The following is a 22,616-nucleotide window of genomic DNA, read 5'->3' as shown; positions in this document are numbered from 1 at the left end:
CAATATTTTTGGAAAGTTCACTAGTTTCCTCCAAATTCCTACATCAAACAACTCTACCTTTTAAAATTGTTACAGATTTCTTGGCAGATGATCCCAAGTAATAAGAAATAGCAGACTTTCATATTAAAATTGGGCCCATAATTCACTTTGGGGGATAAACTTTATTTCTTCATCTCTCAACTGGGAACTTTATGTCTCCTTGCTTGGGTTGGGTTAGGAGAATTGCCTGAGCTATGAAGGCGGGAAAAGCTGAGATGTGTGAGCTTTAACTGTGTTAGCTTTTTCCCCTTTCCAGGTTTAACAAGGTTTTTTTTTTTTTGCATCAAGTAGGCATTGGACTGAGAAACTTTTAGAGGAATGCAAAGAAAAATAAAATGATAGAAAAGTGTGTAATCTAATCAATAAGACCAGAAGAAGCAAAGTCAAAACTAGATTTAAGAGAGAATGGAACTCTACACTCCAGGCAATCAGTTGACTTCAACCTCAAATATATTGTAACTGAAAAGAATATTGCCTTCCAAGTAATAAAATTATACAACTAATTATTCACCTCTATTTCCCTTTTCCTCCTTACCTGGGATATACCCCTCAAGAAACCTTGCAATTAGCAGCAATAATATCAACAGCAACATAATTAATATCAGTGAAGCACTCTGAGGCAATAAAGTGGCATAGGAAATCAAAATGGTATCTATGTAATATTCATATTAAATTTAATAACTATTTAAATATTTATAAATTATCTGGCATTTTTATTTGCAAAATGCTTCACAGCCACTTTTTATTAATTATTAGATCCCACTTATCCCTTGGCACTCAAGTTTCCAGATACAGCAGTAGTGATTTTCTTTTATTAATCTTAAAGAAACATTTAGCTTTATCAAGTACTTTTCTAAGATCTCCTATCTCAATTATTGGGCCAAATGGAAAATAAAGAAATCACACCAGAAACAGATACTGCAATATCTAATCTATTAACATCATTTTAGAGTTCAGAAAAGTCAAAGGACTCATCCAAGGTTACAATACTGGTCCTATTAATAATGAGTATGAAGAAGTCCTAGATTAGCTTAATTCCTGAGGTGCTCTATTTTTTGGATGTAAGGAATTCAGAAAATTGTGGCTGTACTAACTGATCTGGTTAGAACTGGAATTTGGTGACTGAATCTAAGCAATACGCTTGCATTTCCCCCTGGGTGAGGATAGTAATGCCTGGAACTGCTGAAGTCCAGCCTCACCAAAAGCCACAAATATTCTGTACTGAATATTCTTCTCAAAATAGGTCATGTTGCCTTGGAAGCAGCTTCATTCATGACTTCTCCCCCGAATGCTGATGTTCTCACGCACCTTTGATCTCATTTTGTTAGGGAATGTGTCACAAGATAGAAGTATGTTGCATGTTTGTCTCTCTACACTAGACTCTGAACTCACCCCAAACACAGGGGACATGTCTTACTACAGTTTATGTTTCCCTCCTACTTGGGTAATGCCATCACATACAAGGTGATAAAGTATTTTTGCTTTCATTACTCTATTGATAGATGGCAAATCCTAGGAGGACAGGGGTTTATTTTTTGCCTTTAGAATATAACTAATGCAGTGCCTGGTCTGTAATAAAAGTTCAATGAATACTTACTTTATGAATAAACATAAGTGCATGTAGATATAGTGTTTGTCATGGTGTATATGTATCATTTTATTATATGATCTGATATAAATCAAGAAAACAATAATAAATAGTTAAGTAATCTTTTTACCATGTATAAGTCAAGCTGCAAGCTACCCCATTTTGCCTTCTTTTTCTTTCTTTCTTTTTTTTTCTGTTTTTTGTTTTTTGTGAGTTTAGAATTGAATCAAGGCCTTTGAAGGCCTCATACATGGTACATGCTGAGCAAGCACTCTACCACTTGAACTATGCCCCCAGCCCTTTTGTTCTTATTTAATTGTTTTTGAAGCAAGGTCTTGCTACCTTTGCCTGGCTGGCCTCAAACTTGTGATCCTCCTGCTTCCATCTCCAGAGTAATTGGGATTATAGGCACATACCACCATGCTCAGCTTGCCAATTTGCCTTTTTTTGATGTTTTTTAAAAAATATATTATTGTTTACTGGGGTACATTGTGACATTTTAAAAAGTTCTTACAATGTATCATAGCTAAATTCATCTCCTCCATCATTCTCCACCTCCCCTCCATCATTCCTGGAATAGTTTCAGCATGTCTCATTTTTCCATTTTCATGTATGAGTACATAGTATTTCCACTACATTCAGCCTCCTTCACCCTTTCCTCCAATTTGCCTTTAACATGTCTTACTGTTGCACAATTTTTTAAATTCATATATCTCATTATGCCAAAATAGGCAACATAAAATTTGCTAATTTAACCACTTTAAAGTGAACATTCAGTGACATTAAGTACATTCACAATGTTGTGCAACAATCACCACTATCTAGTTCCAGAATAGGAGGATATTTTTATGGTTTATAACACAGCTGTTTTATTATATTTGGGGTGGAAGGGAATCAAGTGTTCTATAAATATCATTTGGATTTTAAGAAAATATAGGAACAGGAACTAATCAAGCCACAAAAACTCCTGACTAAATTTAAATAAAGCTACTCCTTTTAGTCTATCCTCATATTAAATTGTTACCCTAGGAGACATCTTGGCAAGAGAATAGTATAAGGAGAAATAATACTGGTGAGGACACCACCCAGTTAGGATTCTGATGACCACCTTGTCTGCTTAAATTGCATGACCTAGAAAACAGCTGTGAGTTGTTAACTAACCTACTTGTCATCATCACCAACATCTAAAGTCGATCCTAACTATGGGTTTTATGAAGGTAAACAAAGGATCATGGATTATAATAACCCACTCTAGAATTATACACAATTTAAAAAATATTTAACTTCAGCTTACTTATACACAGTGAAAATAAGAAATACAGTATGGCTCTGAGATTAACTACTGCACTTCATGGTTAGGAAAGATGGAAGTTTTATCTAGGCTTGTTGAAGGAGGCCACATGAATATTAGGATTTCCTATGCTCATACCAACTCAGGATTGGTCATTTTCATGTGTCGTAAGAGAGGTCAATATTTACTCAAAGATCAGGCTCCATTAGAAAGATATCCACGAAAGTGTATCTCCATTAACTCTGCTTCACTGTACTCTGAAAACATTTAGTCCAATCTCTGAGTGGGGAAATAGCTTTCTGTATATTCCCTTAATTTTCCACTAAACACTGGTGCAGCAATGAAAATAAGCCTTGAAATGGTAGAAAGTCTTTTAGATTGATTGGATATTAACAAGATCAACCACCATCTCCTTCCACTATTTTAAGGAGTAGAAGTTATGCATTTTCTGTGAAACAATAATAAATGTCACTGCTTTACAGCAGCTGTTTAGGGTTTTACAATTTCATTGCCACTTCTGAACAGGCTAGTAGTTCTTAATTTTAGCTTGAATAAGAATCACCCTAGATACTTACTGAAAATGCTGATTCTTTGGTGTTACCATTAGAGTTTCTGATTTAGTTAAATCTGGGACAGAATCTCAGAATCTCCAAGTTCCTAGTGTTCCCACAGATAATTCTAATCCTGGTGGTTCAAGGACCACAGTTGGAAAAGCAACTATTAGATTTGTTACAAACAGTGCCAATACTTCCAATGTGAGCTCAACCTTAGGTAATGGAGCTGCATGAAAGTTTACCTGAGAGTGATTATTTCTAGCATCTAAGAACTTTTTTGTATTAATAGCTTAGGTTAGACAAGCTTTTCTCCTGTTGAGTAGGCATATAAAATCCACTTCCCAGAGTTCTTATAAGGACACAATTGGGTAACTCAAGCAAAGGGATGAATAAGCATTTAGCAGGTTCTGTAAGTGCATAGTTTAAAAATGTTTTTCATTAAAATATTTTATCACCATCATCATGATCAGCAATAGCACATCAGCATGGGTTACCAAAATGCACTTAGGAAACTGTCTCCATCCAGACTTCCATTTCCCTTATTCTCATGGGGAGCTAAGGTTACCAGATTAAAGGTCATTAACCCTGGCTTTCACTCAATATACAAAATGCCATTTGATTCTGTGAAAATTACTCAGGGTCTTCTGATTTCTAACATGCAGGATGGTGAGCAGATGTGCTAAATATTTAAGAAGGGCAAACTAAGAAATAAAATTTCAGTGATAGGAGAGAGACTAGGGTCCCCTGAGATTGTTGGACATAGTTTTCTGGGGCAGCTTATAGTTGTTGTTGAATCAACAAACCTTAAAGTCTTATTCTAGTCTTGCCTTTTACTTCTTATGATTTTATCCAGCTATTGATAACTTCTCATACTCCTTTTTATCGTAGAATCATACTGCAATGGCAATGTTAACCATCCAATATATGACCACTCCTCCCCTGTGGCTCACTTTGAAACCACGTCGATTACTTGCTATCTTTCTCTGTGGAGGCAGCTCAGTCATTAGTGTTCGGAAAATAGTAGCTGCAGGAGTCAAAGGAGATGCTGACGGAGATGAACCACTTGTATCGATAAGGTCTGCAGCTTCCCAAGTGTCACTACATATATTAATCTTTTATGAAGAGAACTGACCACTGTGTGAAGATGCTTTTTTTGCCCCTGCTGCCATAAGGGTGGACATGGATTGAGAGACAAGAGACCATCCAAAGTCATTTTGTGAAATAGTAAATTTGGACCCTAGTTTCACATCCATCAGCCTTCAAACAAACCCAAATAGTTCCTCTTTCCCACTGGGAAAAAGACACAAAATGCCATTTCACACCACTAAGATTTATATAAATCTTTACCCTATTAACTACAGCCCAGTAAAAGAAACAGAACATTCCAGCACCCCAGACTCCTCCACCACACCTGAGGTGGACTCTTTCCCTTCTTCTTCCCCTCAGGTCACCTCCCCACAGGTAACTACAAACCTGCCTTTCATGGGAACCATTCTTTGCTGTTCTTTGTAACTTGAACACCTAATGAGGCAAAACTTAAAGTAAGAGAACTTTTCCTGGTATCTGAATGGAATCATAAATAAATAATATTTTGGCATGGCTTTTTTCATTCAATATTAAAATTTTTATATTTATCCATATTTTATGAAGCTGCAGTTGGTTTATTTTATCACTCTATAGTATTTCATTATTTGACTATGCCACAATTTATTTATGAATTCTATTCTTGATGGGCATTTCTTTTCTGTACATGTTAATGGTTATTTGCTGTTTGGTATCTTCTTTTGTGAAGGACCTAGAACTATCTATTGCCTATATGAAAGTTGAAAGGGAGATTTAAAAGTGTTCCATTTTCCCACATATTATGTAACTAAGTTTTTTTGACTCTTAGTTCAATGATTGGTTAGTATTCCTATTATCCAAGCTTAGGCCTAATGGTGGTTAGACAGTTCTAGTTAAATAAGATGCCAGTTTAAATTTTCCTGGCAACTAATGGGTATCTAAAAAAAAAAACAAAGTCTAATCCCTTAAAATGTTCAACAATAACAACAAAAAAATTCCCATGACTGATACCCTTAGGAAGCATCATATAAAGCACTCACCCTTGGGCATTCACAATGACCGTTTATAATAATATAAATTCCAAAGAGTGAAGGAGTAAAGGAACCTATTCAACATGATTTAATCCAGTTTTGCATATTAGAATTCAGAACATACCATAGTGTGGACCTAGTGGTGTATGAAGCACACTTTAGGAAAACCTGGTTTAGAAGAGTCCCTTCCTGTTGGATTTTAACATTATAGGTCAGTGAATGGAGAATCATGATAAAAAAGCCTCAAAGAGGATATAATTATCTCAGAAATAAACTTACAAAGGATTGGAAATGGAAAAGTGGTTCATTTAGATTGGTTTTTCTGTAGTTTCTTTAAATATTTGAGTGATTAAAAAACTAATAATGAATACAAAAGAATTTGATATAGAAATTATTATAAAGGTCAGATTTATACAACAGAGAGAAGACAAATGCAATTATATTTCCAAAATCTATTAATGGCTCAATTAGTTCATAGATCACATCATTAGATGTTGTTCATTAATGGTAATGTGTGGGTGTGTGTTGGGAAAAAAAAGTCACATCTTTTTAATATTTAAAAGCAGAGATTTAGGATTAAATAGAGTGTACTTTTTGTTTTAACACTGTTTTGTGGATTTCTCAGTTTGGAAATGTAGAGTAATTTGGCCTTTCCAAATTTTCACTTGTAGCTAACAATATTTTTTATAGTTTAAACAATCAACTTAAGAATCCTCAGCCCTTTCTTAAGGGAAAAAGTTTAGAAAAATTAACTGTTTTGTGTTATTAAAGAAAAATTTCAATAAAATGGAAGCAGATCTTTTCTTCATAATCACCAATTTTCTCCTATTATGGAGAAATTTGCTACTCTATTAATAAAGTAGGCTATTTAGTACTGTTACTTTTTGTTGCTATTTTGATATAAGAACGAAAGAATTGGAGTCACTATGTAGCATATAATGTGTTTCCTCTGTCATGATAATGCATCTGTGCAAAGTGCATACATTGACTGCGCTCTGATATAGAAAATTTGGGAGTAAACCTGTGAGGGATGCTCTGGCTGAGTGTGGGATTGGCGGTCACATTCATGTCTCCCTTTTAGCTTAAAGGCTCTTGGCTTTTTCTGCCTGTCACTCAGGGCAATGGTTAGTTACTGTCAGAACCACAGCTATAATTGGGAAAAGCGCTTGTTAAACACAGAAGTTTGGGGGAGGTGAGAATTCACATCCAGCCTAGTGAGTCTGGGAAGTTTTCCAATCCTCCAATGCTGTACTAAAGCACAAAAGCAAATTGAATTTTATTACTTAGGTGACATCAAACCATATTTATACATGGGGGCTCATTGAGAATGTCTTTCTTCAGAAACTTATTGCATTAAAGCTTCTTTTCTCTCCAAAATGGTCTAACGCTCACATTCCCTTTGAAAGTCCTTTCATTTACATTCCTCACTTTTTCACAGAAAATTATAACAAAAACCCTAACAAGCTCATATTATTATTAAGAGGAAAACTTTTGTGATATAAATAATCTACAACCATCTGGAAAAATAAGTGCAAAATTAGAAAGTGTAGCTGAACTGAATGTTGTTAATAATATTAGTTATTAAAATTGATGAGTCTGTGCTCTCAAATTTAAAAACTTGGTGCTTTTCTTGTCAAAACAGGGGATGTTTTTGAACTTATGAGGGTAGGATTTATGGTTAAAAACTAGCCAAAGACTATTATCATCTGTAAAATTCAATATATTATTGGCCTTTATGCAGAATGGTTTTGTAAAAGCATTTTCTAGTTGTCTAGAAAGTTAAATCAAGAGGTCCTACTTCATTTATCAAGTCTATTGATTTTTTCCCCGTAAAAATCTTGGTCAAAATTATTTTAAATCAAATTATTTTTGTGTTCAAAATATTTTGCATTAGGACTTTCTGCAAATTTAGGGTTGTGAAATATACCTGTTCCTCCTCTTCCTTTAAGAAATTTACCTACTATGCTCTTTCTGTAGTAAATTTTGTTATGACTAATTTTTGTAAGCTGCCTTAAATAACAGGAATTTATTCTTATTATCATATATAATACAGGGCCTTATTTTTTATATACATTTTTTATATTCTTCCTCCTTTCACCTTCTTGTACATTTAAGACATTTGACTAAGAATTTCAGAAGGAAAGTAAAGAGAATTGGGTGAAAATACTGGAAGAGATAATGACTAAAAAATTTTTGTAACTGTTGAAAAATATGAATCTTCAGATCCAGAAAAATCAATAAATCTTGAGTATTATAAATAAATCTTCATATTGTAAAGAAATTATAGAATCACCAAAATAGACTTTGGTATAAACATTCCAGACTCAACTTCTCCATTCTCAATTGTCCTTACCTAACTAACTCATTTTAATTTCTCTTGAACTCATTACACTGATACCCATCATACCTATTTACTGTGCTATTAGATCATCCATCAAAATGTTTTTATTGAATATTGACAATAAATCTAATAGTGTTTAGATAAGAGATAAGTCCTAAAAAAGCTTGCTTAGTGAAATAAGAAAAATACAGACTGAATAATTAAAGAGTATCAATCAAGCACTATACTATAGTTGAAATTCTGCTATATATACATATATATAAATATACATTCAAAAATACATATACATATATATATATATATATAATTTCAGTGTGTGTTATGCTCAAAACTTTTGTGTCAGATCACACTACATCAAAGTTGTTCAAAACTTATTTCTTTTCTTAATGCACCATTCTTTATGTCATGGGGCCTAACTAACCTGGTCTATAATTTACTGGTCTAGAAATCTCTACCTGATCCAAAGGCTTTAGAACAAATGAAACATCTGTGGAACATCAATCAGCAAGTCATAGGCTATGATGTGGGTTAGCATGAACTCTACTCCAGAGAACATTCCATATAGTAAGGTATGATAAGATCACTTTCTTCTATTTGGGACATTTAGATATAAAATACATGGGAACATTCTGGAAGTTATAGTAGCAGTGAAAGCAGAGAAAAAGAATGAAAATTTAGTTTTAAGGAAGACTAAATGACTAGAGATGAGTTTTGGTCTATTATAATATGAAACACTCCTGATGCAATAATTAGAAGTATTAGATAAGCACAATAAATATCTTTTTAAGCAGAAAACAAAGGAAATCCCTAGGGACTAATATGTAGGATGATCTGGAAGCCAAGCTGAGCTATGACTACTGAACAACAGAAGTAGAGATGCTAATGCTTGTATGAGTTATAAAAGTCAGAGGCACAGACTTCAATCCTCAGAGGAATTTTTATGAACTCAATATTTATTCCCCTCCTCCTACTCATATGTTGAAATCCAAGCCTCCATTGCAACGTTGTTAAGAGGGAGAGTGCATGGGAGGTAAATAGGACAGGAGAACAAAGCTTTTCTGAATGTAATTAGTGCTTTTATAAGAAGAGACACTTTAGCTCTTTTCTCACATCTCTTTTCTCCTCCTCCATATGAGGATATAATAAGAAGATGACAGCAAGCCAGGAAATGGGTCCTCACCAAAAACCAGATCTTCTGGCACCTTGATTTCGAACTTCCTAGCCTCCAGAACTGTGAGAAACGAGTTTTCTGTTTAAGCTATTCCGTCTAGGGTGTATAATCATAGCAACCTAAGCTGACAAAGATAGGACTAGTTGGATGATTAGGGGCCTCAGGCCCAAGCAAGATAAGGAGTTGGATCTGACATCCAGACATAAAGGCACCTAAAGGGCTGAGGAAGGAAAAACCAGAAAAACTCTGTCCATATGTATAGAGGAGAAAAAAAGTTGCTGGTCTTTATTAGCTTAGGCTCTAGGTTAAAAATTAACCTAGATTATGTCTACTCGAAGATTTCATTCCACTAGATAGACCTGGAATGATTTATAGAGGCATTTAAACTAAAGATTAAAAAATGAGCAGGATTCAAATATGAATTACATTTGAAAAGATTTGGAAATGTATTTTCAGATATTTTTTGCCAACACCTTATGAAATCAGGAGTATAAAATATTGACTCAAAGGCTGAAGTGTTTAGAGCTCCCTTTGAAGCATATGGCCTATCTATATTAAAACATCTTATTGTTTGCCCAACCTGATAATTTACTGGCATCCTTTTCCTCTGGCTTATTATATATTTCCGTTAGCTTCTTGGTATGGATCTGTGCTATCAAATGATATGGACAATGTAATGAAGACAATATTCAAAGAATCAGTATTGATCTGAGAAGAAAATATGGAGAAGTAAAGAGGAGAGATCATTGGGGTTCATTTTAGAAGTAGCCTATCATATACCGGTACAAGCAATGCTAGAATAGCTGGTACTCAATGACTTCTCTTTAGGAGGAACCTACAATAAATTACTGTCTTCTCACTATATCAAGTGCCACATCCTTGACGTGACCTTTGAGGCTCCTCTTTTCTGGTTCCATTTTCCCTAACCTATTTCTTACATCTACTACGATCAGGTTAACATGTGAACTGTTCTCTGTGTATTCCACATTTACACTTTTCCTCCACCTCTGGGAACCATTCTGTTTTCTCCTTAAAGCAACTTCTGATATATAACTACTGTATTCCTTTTGACTTTATGACATAGTTAATACAATTAGCATACATCCTAGTTTAAAACTATTCTGTTCGTCAGTTTTGACTTTTCAATTAGTTTATAAAGTCAGTCCTTAAGAACAGTCATACTTTTATGATCCTTGCTGTTCTCCTATAATGCTAAAAATAGTTTTTGAGGTCAGGCATGGTAGCATACTTCTATAACCCCAGCACTCAGGAGGCAGAGTCAGGATGATCACAAGTTCAAGGTCAACCTCAGCTATATATCGAGTCATTAACTCAAAAAAATTTTTTTAAAGCAATGTTCACGTATTTACAAATTCTTGACTAGTATATTAGTTACCTATGGTTGCCACAACAATTTTTCATGAAGTTAGTAACTTAAAACAGCACACATGTATCCTCATAGTTCTGGATATCAGACTTGGAAATGTTCCATTGGGCCACAATGCAGTCTAAGATTTTTGAACAGTGGTAATAAATGTTTTTTTAAAGGAATGTTAACCAACAAAAATACTTCCAAACCCCAGGTACAATCACTATTAAAAGTTTAAAAGAATGTTATAACATATACAGATACAGTATATATTTGTTACATACATTAAAGATACAGTTAAATAAAATACACACAATAATGAAAAATATTACAGATTAGAGGACAGATAAAGGATAAAGACTAAATTCATACCTGCAGAAGTAAATTGACTTTGGAAACTGACTTTCTAAATGTCAATGTAATCAAGGCCTAAAGGGATTTCATTCATCAAGGAAGGAAGGATCAATTGACTTGATGACAAATACAGGATATTATTTGCCAAAAAGTGACTTCATTATGCTTTTGCTTAGTTGTTTATATTGCCCCTTTGGCTTTAAAAGGAAGACATTTACTACTGTAGAAAATGATCTTATCTAGTTAATAAATCCAAATCTTGAATTAGCTCTCTGTTTGTGAAATATTATTTAAAATATTAAGAGGTCAGAGTCCAGAATTCTAAGTATATGTTTCAACAAACCAGTGTCTCTTCCACTAGTATTTCAGCCACTTAACTCACTCCATTCTAAAGAGTAAATACTATTCTATCCAGTGCCCCCACAAATCATATTTGTAAAGTGATACACATTTTTAAAAGGCTTAAGAATGACTGATTTAAAAATATTATTATTGGAGCCAAATTTAAGCGTAAAGTTTTTATATTAATGGCCTGTATTTTAATCTCTCTCTTCCTCTTTTTTTTTTTGATGGCAAAATGGGAGATTTGTGTAGGACCAAAAGCTTCCACTCAACCATGCTGGCTTAGGTGTTTAACCAGAGGGAGGGTCAGCATTCCTGGTTCTTGTCTCAGGAAGGAAGAATGAGCGTCACTGACAAGGAAGAGTGAGCATAGAGGTAGGAAAGTTTGTTAAGGAAAACAATGAAAGCTCCTGTAGGAAGGAAGAGAGGGGTCTCCAACGACTTTGTTGTGGTGCCTAGGAGTTTTTATTTGCCAGTGTAAAGTCGTTACCCAATTTCATATCTAAGTAGGTATTGAACTAATGCAGGTTTACTGGTTCCTTGTACGGTCAGGTCCTGAGTGAACAATGGCATTGGAGGGTTTGGTTCTCAAACTCCCAGGAACATTCCTCACACCACTTCTCCTGTTTCTTGCCTCTCCTTCTGCGTAAGATCAGCCTTAAATCACCCTGTTTTGCTGCTCCATTCCAGAACACTTGCATGACAAGAGTGAAAAACACTGTGACTAACTTTGTTTTTATTGTGCCTCTTAGTTAGTTGTTGGACCCTTTTCTAATTTGTTTCTGACTCCTAATCTCTCAATAGTACTGGGATTTGAACTCCGGGCCTCACACTTGCTAGGCAGGCACTCTACAACTTGAGTTACTCCACCAGCTCTTTAATTGTGTGTTGGGTATTTTTGACATAGGGTGTTGCGTTTTGCCCAGATTGGCTGCAAACTGTGATCCTCCTGATCTCTGCCTCCAAATATATTAAAAAGTAATAAAAGTTGTTTAACTCACTGTCTTATTTAGTTGTAAAAATTAGAAATTTCCCTCATTCTGAAGATTCCCCAGAGAATGAATATAGTTTGCTGGCCGCCTTCACTTCTTGTTGCTCGTTTGGCATACTTCTTGGATTTCCTTGAAAAGATGCTGTCACCATGACAAAGACCTCAGAAAAGGGGGCCAGATCAGGTAGCTCCCTCCCACTGTTCCATTCTCCATAGCAAAACTTTTTTGAAAAACTTTTTACTTTGAAACAGTTGAAGATTTACTGATGAGTTCCAAAGAATACAGAAAGTTCCTGTATCTTTTATCCATATTCCTCTAATCTGACATCTTGCATCACTGTGGAAAACCTGCATAATTTTGGAACAAGGAAGATTGCCTGGATTTGATGCATTTTCATATATTAATTGAATGCATAGTTATTAAGTACCACTATCCTTGTCTGTGACAGAAAGGATAGAGCTCCTGCCTCTTAACCCCCTATCCCTATAGTCACTGCAATTTCTAAGTTCATTGAGCCATTTTAACACAACTAGTCTTCTCCAAAGTATCACCTTCTTTGGACTTTATTAACACTGTTGCCACAAGCTGTCCGTACATGTTAATTTACAATGCATGCTTATTTCAACAATTTCTGTTTTTCCTTTTGTCTTGCTTAAAATATATTAAAGCCAACTGTAGATTATGGGAAGTTTAGCATGACAGTCATCATTTAATTCACATGACATTGTTCATCCACTTATGCAAAATCAAGATTTCTCTTTTTAAATTTATTTTTGACATAAAATCGCACATATTTGTGGGGCACCAGGTAATGTTTTGATACATATATGCATTGTGTAATGTTCAAATCTTGGTAAACATTTTTTACTTCCTCAAATAGTTACCATTTTTTTGTGTGTTGAAAACATTCAACATTTTTTCTTTTAGACTTTTGGAAATACACAGTACATTATTGTTATTTATAGTCACCTTATCGTGCAATAGAATATCAGAAATTTCTGAAATTTACCTAGAATGATAAAGTTAAGGCAAGTTTCTAGAGTCAAATTCAGAGATTTGTGTACAGAGAACCCCTATCTCTTTTTGATTAATTTTTGCACTTTCCTGCTGCATTGTTAATAGAACTACTATTACATATCAACACTTATTGGAGACCATTCCACAAGGTCTTCTTTTTTTAAAGTTAGAATATCTATAGGTATATATAAATTCATTGGACAATCTCATAATGCCAGTATTAAAGTATGAAATAGTAAATGAATCCTTTTCATGTTTCAGGACTCACATGTAATTGAGACTTTAAAATAAAGATTTAGATTTCTGAAACAGATAATAGTTATAATCTCTAATTTCAAAATTACTTAAATTATTTATTTTCATAAACATAAGCCCTCAATAAAAGAATGCATTGATTTAGTGGACATGAGATACAAATTAATTTTTTGGTGATATACATCTTTTCTTTGGGGTTTGGGATGACTTTAAAAATGTGCTATTTTTTCTTTGCAAATTTTTATAAATTTTCCCTTTTGAAAATGTTTTGTATATGTATGTATATCAATATACACATACACACACAATCATCTCACTGATATATTTTATAAACCATGAACCTTAATTACATACATGATTTCTTTGAACTATTTCTCCTAAGAAGTGATGCCAGATATAATTAGAAATCACGGCAAGTATTTCCATCAAATTGCCCCTAACAGCAGAGAGAACTCGTACCTGAAGGATGGTTGTGGAAGGTATAGTTGGTCTAAGTTACTAACTCTGCTTTGGGTTAGAAATTTTATTATCATTATTGTCATAGATGAGAAAACATCTTTCCAACCAAGGAAAGTCACAGTGTTCTTGGCAGAAGGCTATCTTCTCTTTCAACAGTTTCCTGATTGCAGTCCCTTGAAGTCATTGCCTTTTGCTTTCTGAAGGATTATTGCCATTTTTTGATCAGTATTCACTTCTTCTGAGCGCATCAAAGTAGTACAGAGAAATTCAAGTGAGGAAGAGTGCATCCACATGAATAAAACGGCAAGGAAAATGTTCAGGTTTCACATAAGATCAGAAAACAAATGTTCAGGGGTATAAAAATAGAATCATGGCATATAGCCACGATAACGTTGCATATGTCCCATTATGGGAGGTATCTTGTGTTCTTTGGTCAAGCATATGCATTTAGTTTTTGCAGTCTTTCAAGAAGACACACTGTGATAGAAAATTGGGTAGGGCAAAGACTTGGCTCATCAGAACATCATCTTAAATGTCTGTGATGACATTTCCAGTATCTACGGTTCTCTGAATGCATAATTCATTCGTGAAAATACTCAATAAACTTGCTTGTAGAGATTCAAATTTCCTATGTTACTGAAATTCTTGGTCTATTAAAACTACTTTGTTCTTTTTCACAGAAACTTCCAAGAGAATCTTTATTTTAATATAAATTCTATTGCATTGTACCTTGCAAGTTGTAAATTGTTTTGATGGTACCAGACTTTAACTATAGGGAATGTATAAAAGAGAGCAAGCTAGTGAGAGAGATGTTTTTAAGCTCAAGAAACATTGAACACCTCTCAGTTCTGCGGGAGGCACGGATCACAGGTCAAGATCAGCCCAGGCAAAAGTAAGGAAGACCCTGCCTCAAAAATAGGCATGATGGTGCATGCCTGCAGTCCCAAGTAAGCAGAAGGCAGAGGTACGAGAATTACAGCCTGATGTCACTCCCAAGGAAAAAGTTTAAGACCATATCAGAAAAATAATTAAAGCAAAAAGGGTTGGGGGTGTGGCTCAAGTGGTAGAGCACTTGCCTAGCTAGCACAAGGCCCTGAGTACTGGCAAGAAACCAACAACAAAAAGAAACTGAAATCCAAGCTTAATATAGACAAACAAAAATCTAGCTGTCTTTAAAGTTCATCAGAAGAAAATGAATATAACCATGTTTTTTTGTAATCTTAAACTCAGATCACTTGAAACTTCTACTTTTGGTTATAAGTTTCTTAAACTTATAAATATCTCAAAAAAGAACATTGGCTTAAAATTCCACTCAATGTGAAGCCTAAATTTTAAGGAAAATTTCATTGTCAAGAAGAAAGTTAAAAGCCAGTACAGAGGACACTGACCTCCTATCCTCTCACTGCCAGGAACAACCCAAACCAAGGCACCTGGACCACACGGCCCTTCGCTTTGCTCTGATTTGCTCAGGGTGTCATCCATTTACATAGTTTGGAATTCATAGTTGGAATTAATGCCAACATTCTCATTCCTGCTCCTTAAAATTTCATAAATGTGATTACGCTGCAATTTCTCTGGTTAAAAAAAAAAAACTGCTCACAGTAACAAATAAAATAGGGCATTAATTAAAAAGGGAGAATGAAAATCCTTAATTCTTATGGCTAAACCACAGACCAAAGCAGCAGGAAATGTGTAGACTGAAACTTAAAGACAGAAGAAAGAAAATATCTAAGAGTCAAGCATGTTCCCGGCTGGCTAGCTGGAACATTTCCCTAGGGTGCAAGTGTGTTTGAACTGACAGTTATTCAGAAAGAATGGAAATTATTAACAGGAAGAAATCAACACTCTTAGGTCTTCCAGAATGGACATGATAATAAAAAACATAATTATCAGCATTCTGAAAAGTCTTTTATCCATGAATCTCATGGCATTTATCTAACATTAATTAAAATTCATACTACTATATTTGAGGGAGAAAATTTCTATGTTTTATATATGGAAAATTGGTTTTCAGGAGACCGAATGTCTTGAGTGAGCACACTCTGATAATGGGTAAAAATGGAAGTAGATACCATTGCCTTTTTTCTATCTCTTCTTTTTTTTTTCCTAAGTTATTCTATTTTATTCATTTCTTTCTTTTTTTTTATTTTATTATTCATATGTGCATACAAGGCTTGGGTCATTTCTCCCCCCTGCCCCCACCCCCTCCCTTACCACCCACTCTGCCCCCTCCCTCTCCCCCCTACCCCCTCAATACCCAGCAGAAACTATTTTGCCCTTATTTCTAATTTTGTTGTAGAGAGAGTATAAGCAATAATAGGAAGGAACAAGGGTTTTTGCTGGTTGAGATAATGATAGCTTAAAAGCAACTGAGGCCAATAGGAAAAGGGGACCAGGAGCTAGAGAAAAGGTTAGATCAAAAAGAATTAACCTAGAAGGTAACACATACGCACAGGAAATCAATGTGAGTCAATGCCCTGTATGGCTATCCTTATCTATCTCCTCTTTCTGTTTCTCACCAAACTAAGAAATGAAAGTATGAAAAGTGACATAAGATTAGCAACGTTGGAATTGAGGAAGGGGTTATTCCTCCTCCTCTTTTGTTGACTGGATATTTTTACAGAGCATGTATATTTTACATATATATATATATATATATATATATATATATATATATGCTCATAAATATCAGAGAACTCTTTCTTTCACATTTCTGGATTTACTGAGAAATTATTCAGGTTTTGTCTTTGTTATTTTCTCTGTATCTTTATTACTTTATGCTTCAGTCTGAACTACTTTTTTTTCTTTTTTTGGTGATACTGGGGTTTGAACTCAGGGCTTCGCACTTGCTAGGCAGGCATCCTACAACTTGAACCACTCCACACAGCCCTGTGTGTGTGTGTGTGTGTGTGTGTGTGTGTGTGTTGGGTATTTTTGAGATCGATCTCTTGAACTATTTGCCTGGGCTGGCTTAAAACCATGATCCTTTTGATCTTTGTCTCCTGAATAGCTAGGATTATAGCTGTGAGTCACCAGCCCCCGCTCCTATTCTAATATCACGTTTAATTCTAGTTGTTAATAGCCCCCACATATTTTGAGTTTCTTAAAAACAGGGAGTATAATGTGTGTGCCTTTATGTTGCTGGGCCTCAAAGCTATACATAGCTATACATAGCTACTAGGCTGCACTACTTAATTTGATCTAAAGTAAAAAGCCAGGTATTTTCTTTTACTAAGAAAGAAAGTACATACAATTCACCAAAAAGGCATAGATTGCATTTTATGGTTATTCTTTCCATTTTTTGATGCTCAGTTTCTAAAGGGAAGGGTTATTTACTGGGTGACTACTATATTCAATGCAAGTATAGAGTTAGGAAAAGTTAATTCACCTCCTTGTCATTAGCTGTGTACCAGGAATGACAGGAAATGCCACAGTGTTAATTAGTAACTAATTTTTCTACACAGAGACCCTCAGTGTTGTCTTCATATGATACACTATCTTTTCAATGGAGTGTTTAAAAATAACATTATGGTTTTAATTCTTCATAGCAATTTCAACATCTTTCTTCTTCCATCTATGAACTCCTTTAGTACTGGCTAAAAAAAAAAGAGGTAAGAGTTCATGAACATAATGAAGCATCTATTACTCCAATTCCATTTTGAGAGAGATTTCTCCCCCAAAATGTTTTTTATGTTCTACCACACAATATTGCCTGTAAATCATCCTGAAGAGATGACTATACAATTGTTTAGTGGGGGAAATTTTTACAAACTCTCTCAGATATTTTGTTCATCTTCAACTTTTAGAAAGTTGTTATTTGGCTCTAGCCTATAGTTTCCATTTTTATGTTCTCCGGAAGAGAACATATTTATTTTGAAATTGTGACTTTTTAAAGATAAGTCTACTTTTTTGAGAGTTTAGAAAGGATCAGGCAAAACCAACAGCATAACATTGGTAAATAAATTGTAAAGAAGGGAAAATTGGCAATGAAAATTAAGTTTCATATATATGTATATATTTATGTATATATATTTAGTTCTTTTTTAGTGTGCTGATGACAGTGCAATTCAAATGGGCAAATTATTGTTTATGCAGAAGAAGAACATCCAGGAGAAAAATGAAAGTGACTGCATTCCCCATGGAGACACCAGTAATGCTGCAAGTGAATTGCTTCCAAATAATGTGGTAATAATTGACCTGAAATCACTTTTCTAAGATGAACAAGTTGAGTTGCTACTGTCATTTTGTTAGTGCTAGAAATTAAGATTCTATGAAATTTTCCAATCATAATGTTCATTTTAAGTGACTATTTAGAACTATTTCCTAAAAAATATGTATTTATTTTTAGCATGCTTCTTTGGCCTATCATAGAAATAGGTGTCATATGATAGTTAACCTTGACTTTCTGGGATTGGATAAATTTAATGCAAAACTCAGGACACTAGCATTTTGCTTCGGGTTCTGTCACCAACTAGTGTTATCAACATTTCTTTCTTTCCTTTATTATCATTATTTTTGTCATATTTTTATCCACAGAATCATGGAGTTGAACTAGATTACCTCCTTGGTGGTCTCTAAAACTCTTATAATGTGTTCAAAGACTAATTCAAACATGCTCAGCGTTGTCCAACAAAGATAAAACAAAACTATTGCTTCCAAGTTGTTAATGTTATCACCAATGGACCATCCCACATTCCTTGAATCTGGTCTCTAGTTTTAACTATCTTTACCTATACCATACTCTTTCCAGAGGCCTGAGCCAGAAAGGCTTGATTCTGGAAGTCCCGACAGACCAGGTTCAGTCTGCTTCGATACTTTGGGTATGAAATGGCAGAGAGACAAATAGTGGTGAAACAGGAAGGGAATTTGTTCAGTGTGGCCACATTAGCAAGACAGAGGGTCTGGTTACTATGTGCTATTGTTAGGTGCTAGTAATCGCTCCAAGATAATACAAGGGAAGAACTGGAGTCAAGGGCAAGACCTATGCAAGATCAAGCAATCTTGGTCAAGCTGTGGTCTTCTGGTTAATCAATATCTGAAGGCTGATTCTGAGGGTTCCTACTGGTGCCAGGGGAGATGATGCCCACAAAGCTTGCTGTTCTGGGCATTTGAGGAAGAGTGACTCAATGAAAAACAGGACAATGGAGCAAAGCAGAGTTTGTTGGGGCAATGACAAGGGATTCCTTCAAATTTCCAATTTTAAAGGAGACCCTGTTACAATGTCCTGAAATTTAAAGGAGTTTTTCTCTTTGTTATTTTAGAATCTATATTTATTATTCATGAAACAGGTCAATTATATTCTCTTTTGAACTCTAACATCTGAATTTTCCACATTTAATGGCCCATGAATGGTTAATAGACTAAAAAATGATTTCTGAGCTGTGTCTTGGAGAGTCTCCAGCTATCCTGATATCCCCAACAAAAATCCAAAGGACTTTAGGGCCTAGAGTCTAAAATCAGACAGGAAGTCAACACACAACCAAAGCCTTTCAAAGTAGCATGAAAGCAAAATGAGATGATTTGAGTTCCCAACAACTTACTTCTTTTGACATCTCAGTAGTCACCTGAATAGAAATGTGTACTCATGTAAAATCATCCACACTCAGGGTCTGTGTTTATCAATTGGCCCTTTTATATATTTGATTTCCCTTTACAATGAATGATGTCATTTGAAATTCAGTCTTCTTACATTTGCTGGCACTCATTTCCTGCTCTTAAATGCTGCTTGGGTCACAGACAACTTTATACTGAAGCCTTCCTGATTATAACAACCATCATTTCATAGGATTAGTGAGATTGTCACAGGGACTCAGAAGTACATATGTAGGAGTCAAGGGTAGGGGGCAGTGTTAGCTTCTTTATTTTTACTTATTTGAAATTATGAGTCTCACTAACCTCAGCCCATGCAGACAACTGAGTCTAAAATATGTGAAAGGCTCTTGTTCTATAGATATGTAAGTCCATGTCATAAGTCTGCTGAATTCTATCATTTAATTGATTCCCTTTGCTCTTTTACAAAGGAAGATCTCAATAAATACTTGTTAAAGAGATATTGGGCCTTCTCCCTGTCAACTATTAGAAGCTAAGTACAAAGGATACAAATAAGACCTCTCATTTCTTATTTTCATAATTTAATTATTTCTAATGTTTGTAAATATCTATTGCTACCCAGGTTTTAGAGTCCTAGGGGTGGTACACAACCTTGGCCACATATGGGTACTACATGGAGAGATTTAAAAACCGCTGATGCATAGCTCCAGCAATTCTGATTTAATTGATCTGGCATTCAGCTGAGCATGTTGGTTTTTCTTTTATTTGTTTGTTTTGTTTTTATTCATTTTTTTCTCTTCCCAGATAACTAACGTTTAGTCAGATTGAGAGCTAATACTGAAGAGCAACAATTGCAAATAATTCCAGGATCAATGAATAAGGAAATTTAACACTATAAACTACTTATGGGCAAAATCCTGTGGAGAACACAAGCTAAGCAAAGCATCAAGAATTTATAAATCTGGGATATGTATTGGAATAATCAGCATCATCATGATTACACAGAATCTATTGGCTCTTGAGGTAAAGAGCTATATTACTAAAAGTCCTTTTAGAGCTTTTAGTAATGATTTTAGAGCATTGGTTATTGTGTATTATATAGTAAAAATGTAAAGCTTCTTCTGAAAAATGAAGGTGGAAAAGACCAAAGAATTCACTGACTTCTCTCACCAATAAATTTATGTAAAAAGAGCCAGACAGCCACCTCTCAGACCCAAAATGTCAAGCTTGTAAAAATAGTATTCTTGGGAGTTACATTTGATCATTTGTTAAATATGGGGATATAAAATGTGGAAATCCATGTGTAATGCTTCAAATCCCTAATCTGGTTTAAAAGGTCAGTTAAAGCCTAAAAGGACTTGACATTTTACCTTTAAAAGTCTGACTTTTGGACTTAAGACTTAACAACATTTCAGCCTGAACGACCTGAAGGATAAATACAAAGCTAGTTTCAATTGAACTATTTAGAAAGCAGGGGATCTTCTAATTTGTAAGATAGCATTCAGAGAGCTTTTTCCATTAAGAACTCAATCGACTGAAAAATGATTTCCTTGGGTATTCCACAATCTTTCAATGCTTGTGTAAATTTTACGCAGGAGGTGGGCGGTGTGTGAGGCTCAAGATATAAAACACCATGGTACAAAGGAAGAAAATCATCTTATGAGCCACAGAAAACTGATGATCACCTATAAGCGATGCACATTGCCTCTGTTTACCTGTTTCTTCCTCAGGTGAACCACAGTTCACACACCAGATACTCATTATGGTTTCATTTCTTCCAGCCAGTTCAATGGTTTTTTCAATGATCATTATCATCAATTAGTAATTATTGAGCACCCACTGGGTACATGTTGTAGAAAGGTTAGTAGGCTATTATACAACAAATGGCTCACTATAAATTATGTTTTATATATTTTTATATATTTTCATAAGATCAAGTTACTGTCTTTCCCTTTAGCATGGCTTGTGTTAAAAACTCACTTGTGTGAAAGCAGTAAAGGATTAGAAATGAAGTTCTAGAAACACTTGTGTACTTGGTGCGTGTGCATGTATAAAATATGAAACAGGTTAACATGTATCAAGGCAATGTTATATGTTTTTAATATCAGTTAAAATAAATTCTGGTTTTTGCCTTATTGATTAGGCCATGAACTTTTTTTAAGAAATGAAAATTTAGAGAGAATGAATGAAATACAATGAGTTATCTCACATGTTCAGAATATTGCATTGATAACATTAAAAATAAAATTCTTCTGAAGAGCTGGAGTTGTTGTTGTCTACGAAGGTTACTTTAAATTGAAGCTTCTGTGAGACGTTTTCTGAGGAATATTTAAGTACCGGTCAGACCTACGGGCACATTTCTATCTTACCGAGAGATACTTCCAGGCTAGGTTCTAAAACTGAAGAAATTTTCTCTTTCTTTTTAAGTTAGCGCTATGTTCGTGTTGGAAGGAGAGTCTGGGATAGGAAGGATTCTAGGTAGCTTGCTCAGGTATCACATAAAATGATAAAATTTTCAGATTTTTATGAGCATCATTCTTTTCATAACTATTTAATGAATCTTTGTTAAAATAAACTACATACAAGGCCTTATAATGGTCTCTGTGGGAATGCAAAGATAACTCAAACTTCTGAACTTCTTTAAAAGTGATTTTATAAATTACAATGCTTGATAATTTTCACTTTTTTAAATAATTTTAAACTATTAATCTGACAGCTCTTTTTATAAAAATACTTGTAGACATTTATAATCTTTCAAGTGTGGAAACTACTAATTATTAATTTGTAGAAAAGACAAAATTGCATGGACTTGAGCTGGCCAATGTGAAGTTGTCCTCAATTTTCATGTTGAAATGTTACATTTTTCAATAGCACAATATGATGAGGATAAGAGTGAAGCCAAACAGTACTGCAATTTCTCTAGACAACCATGAATGCTGTTGTGGAATTTGGAAATTGGGCTAGGTATCTAAGAGTGAAGGAAACACACAGGCTGGTGTCCTTAATAGAAAACGTCACTTCTCTAACTCTCCCAAGTGTAACTCAGTAACATGCACAAAGGAGGATTAAAATCTAGATACTGAGGAGGAAGAGTAATAGATTTACAGAGGTAGTGTGTTCTTATCTTATTTAAGGGATTGAAAATGGATGTGAAAGTGCTAAAGGGAAGCACCAGTTGGTAAATATATCCCTAAGAAAGGA

Source organism: Castor canadensis, chromosome 3 (assembly GCF_047511655.1).
Source record: "Castor canadensis chromosome 3, mCasCan1.hap1v2, whole genome shotgun sequence".
Lineage (NCBI taxonomy): Eukaryota > Metazoa > Chordata > Mammalia > Rodentia > Castoridae > Castor > Castor canadensis.
This window is presented reverse-complemented; position numbering follows the sequence as displayed.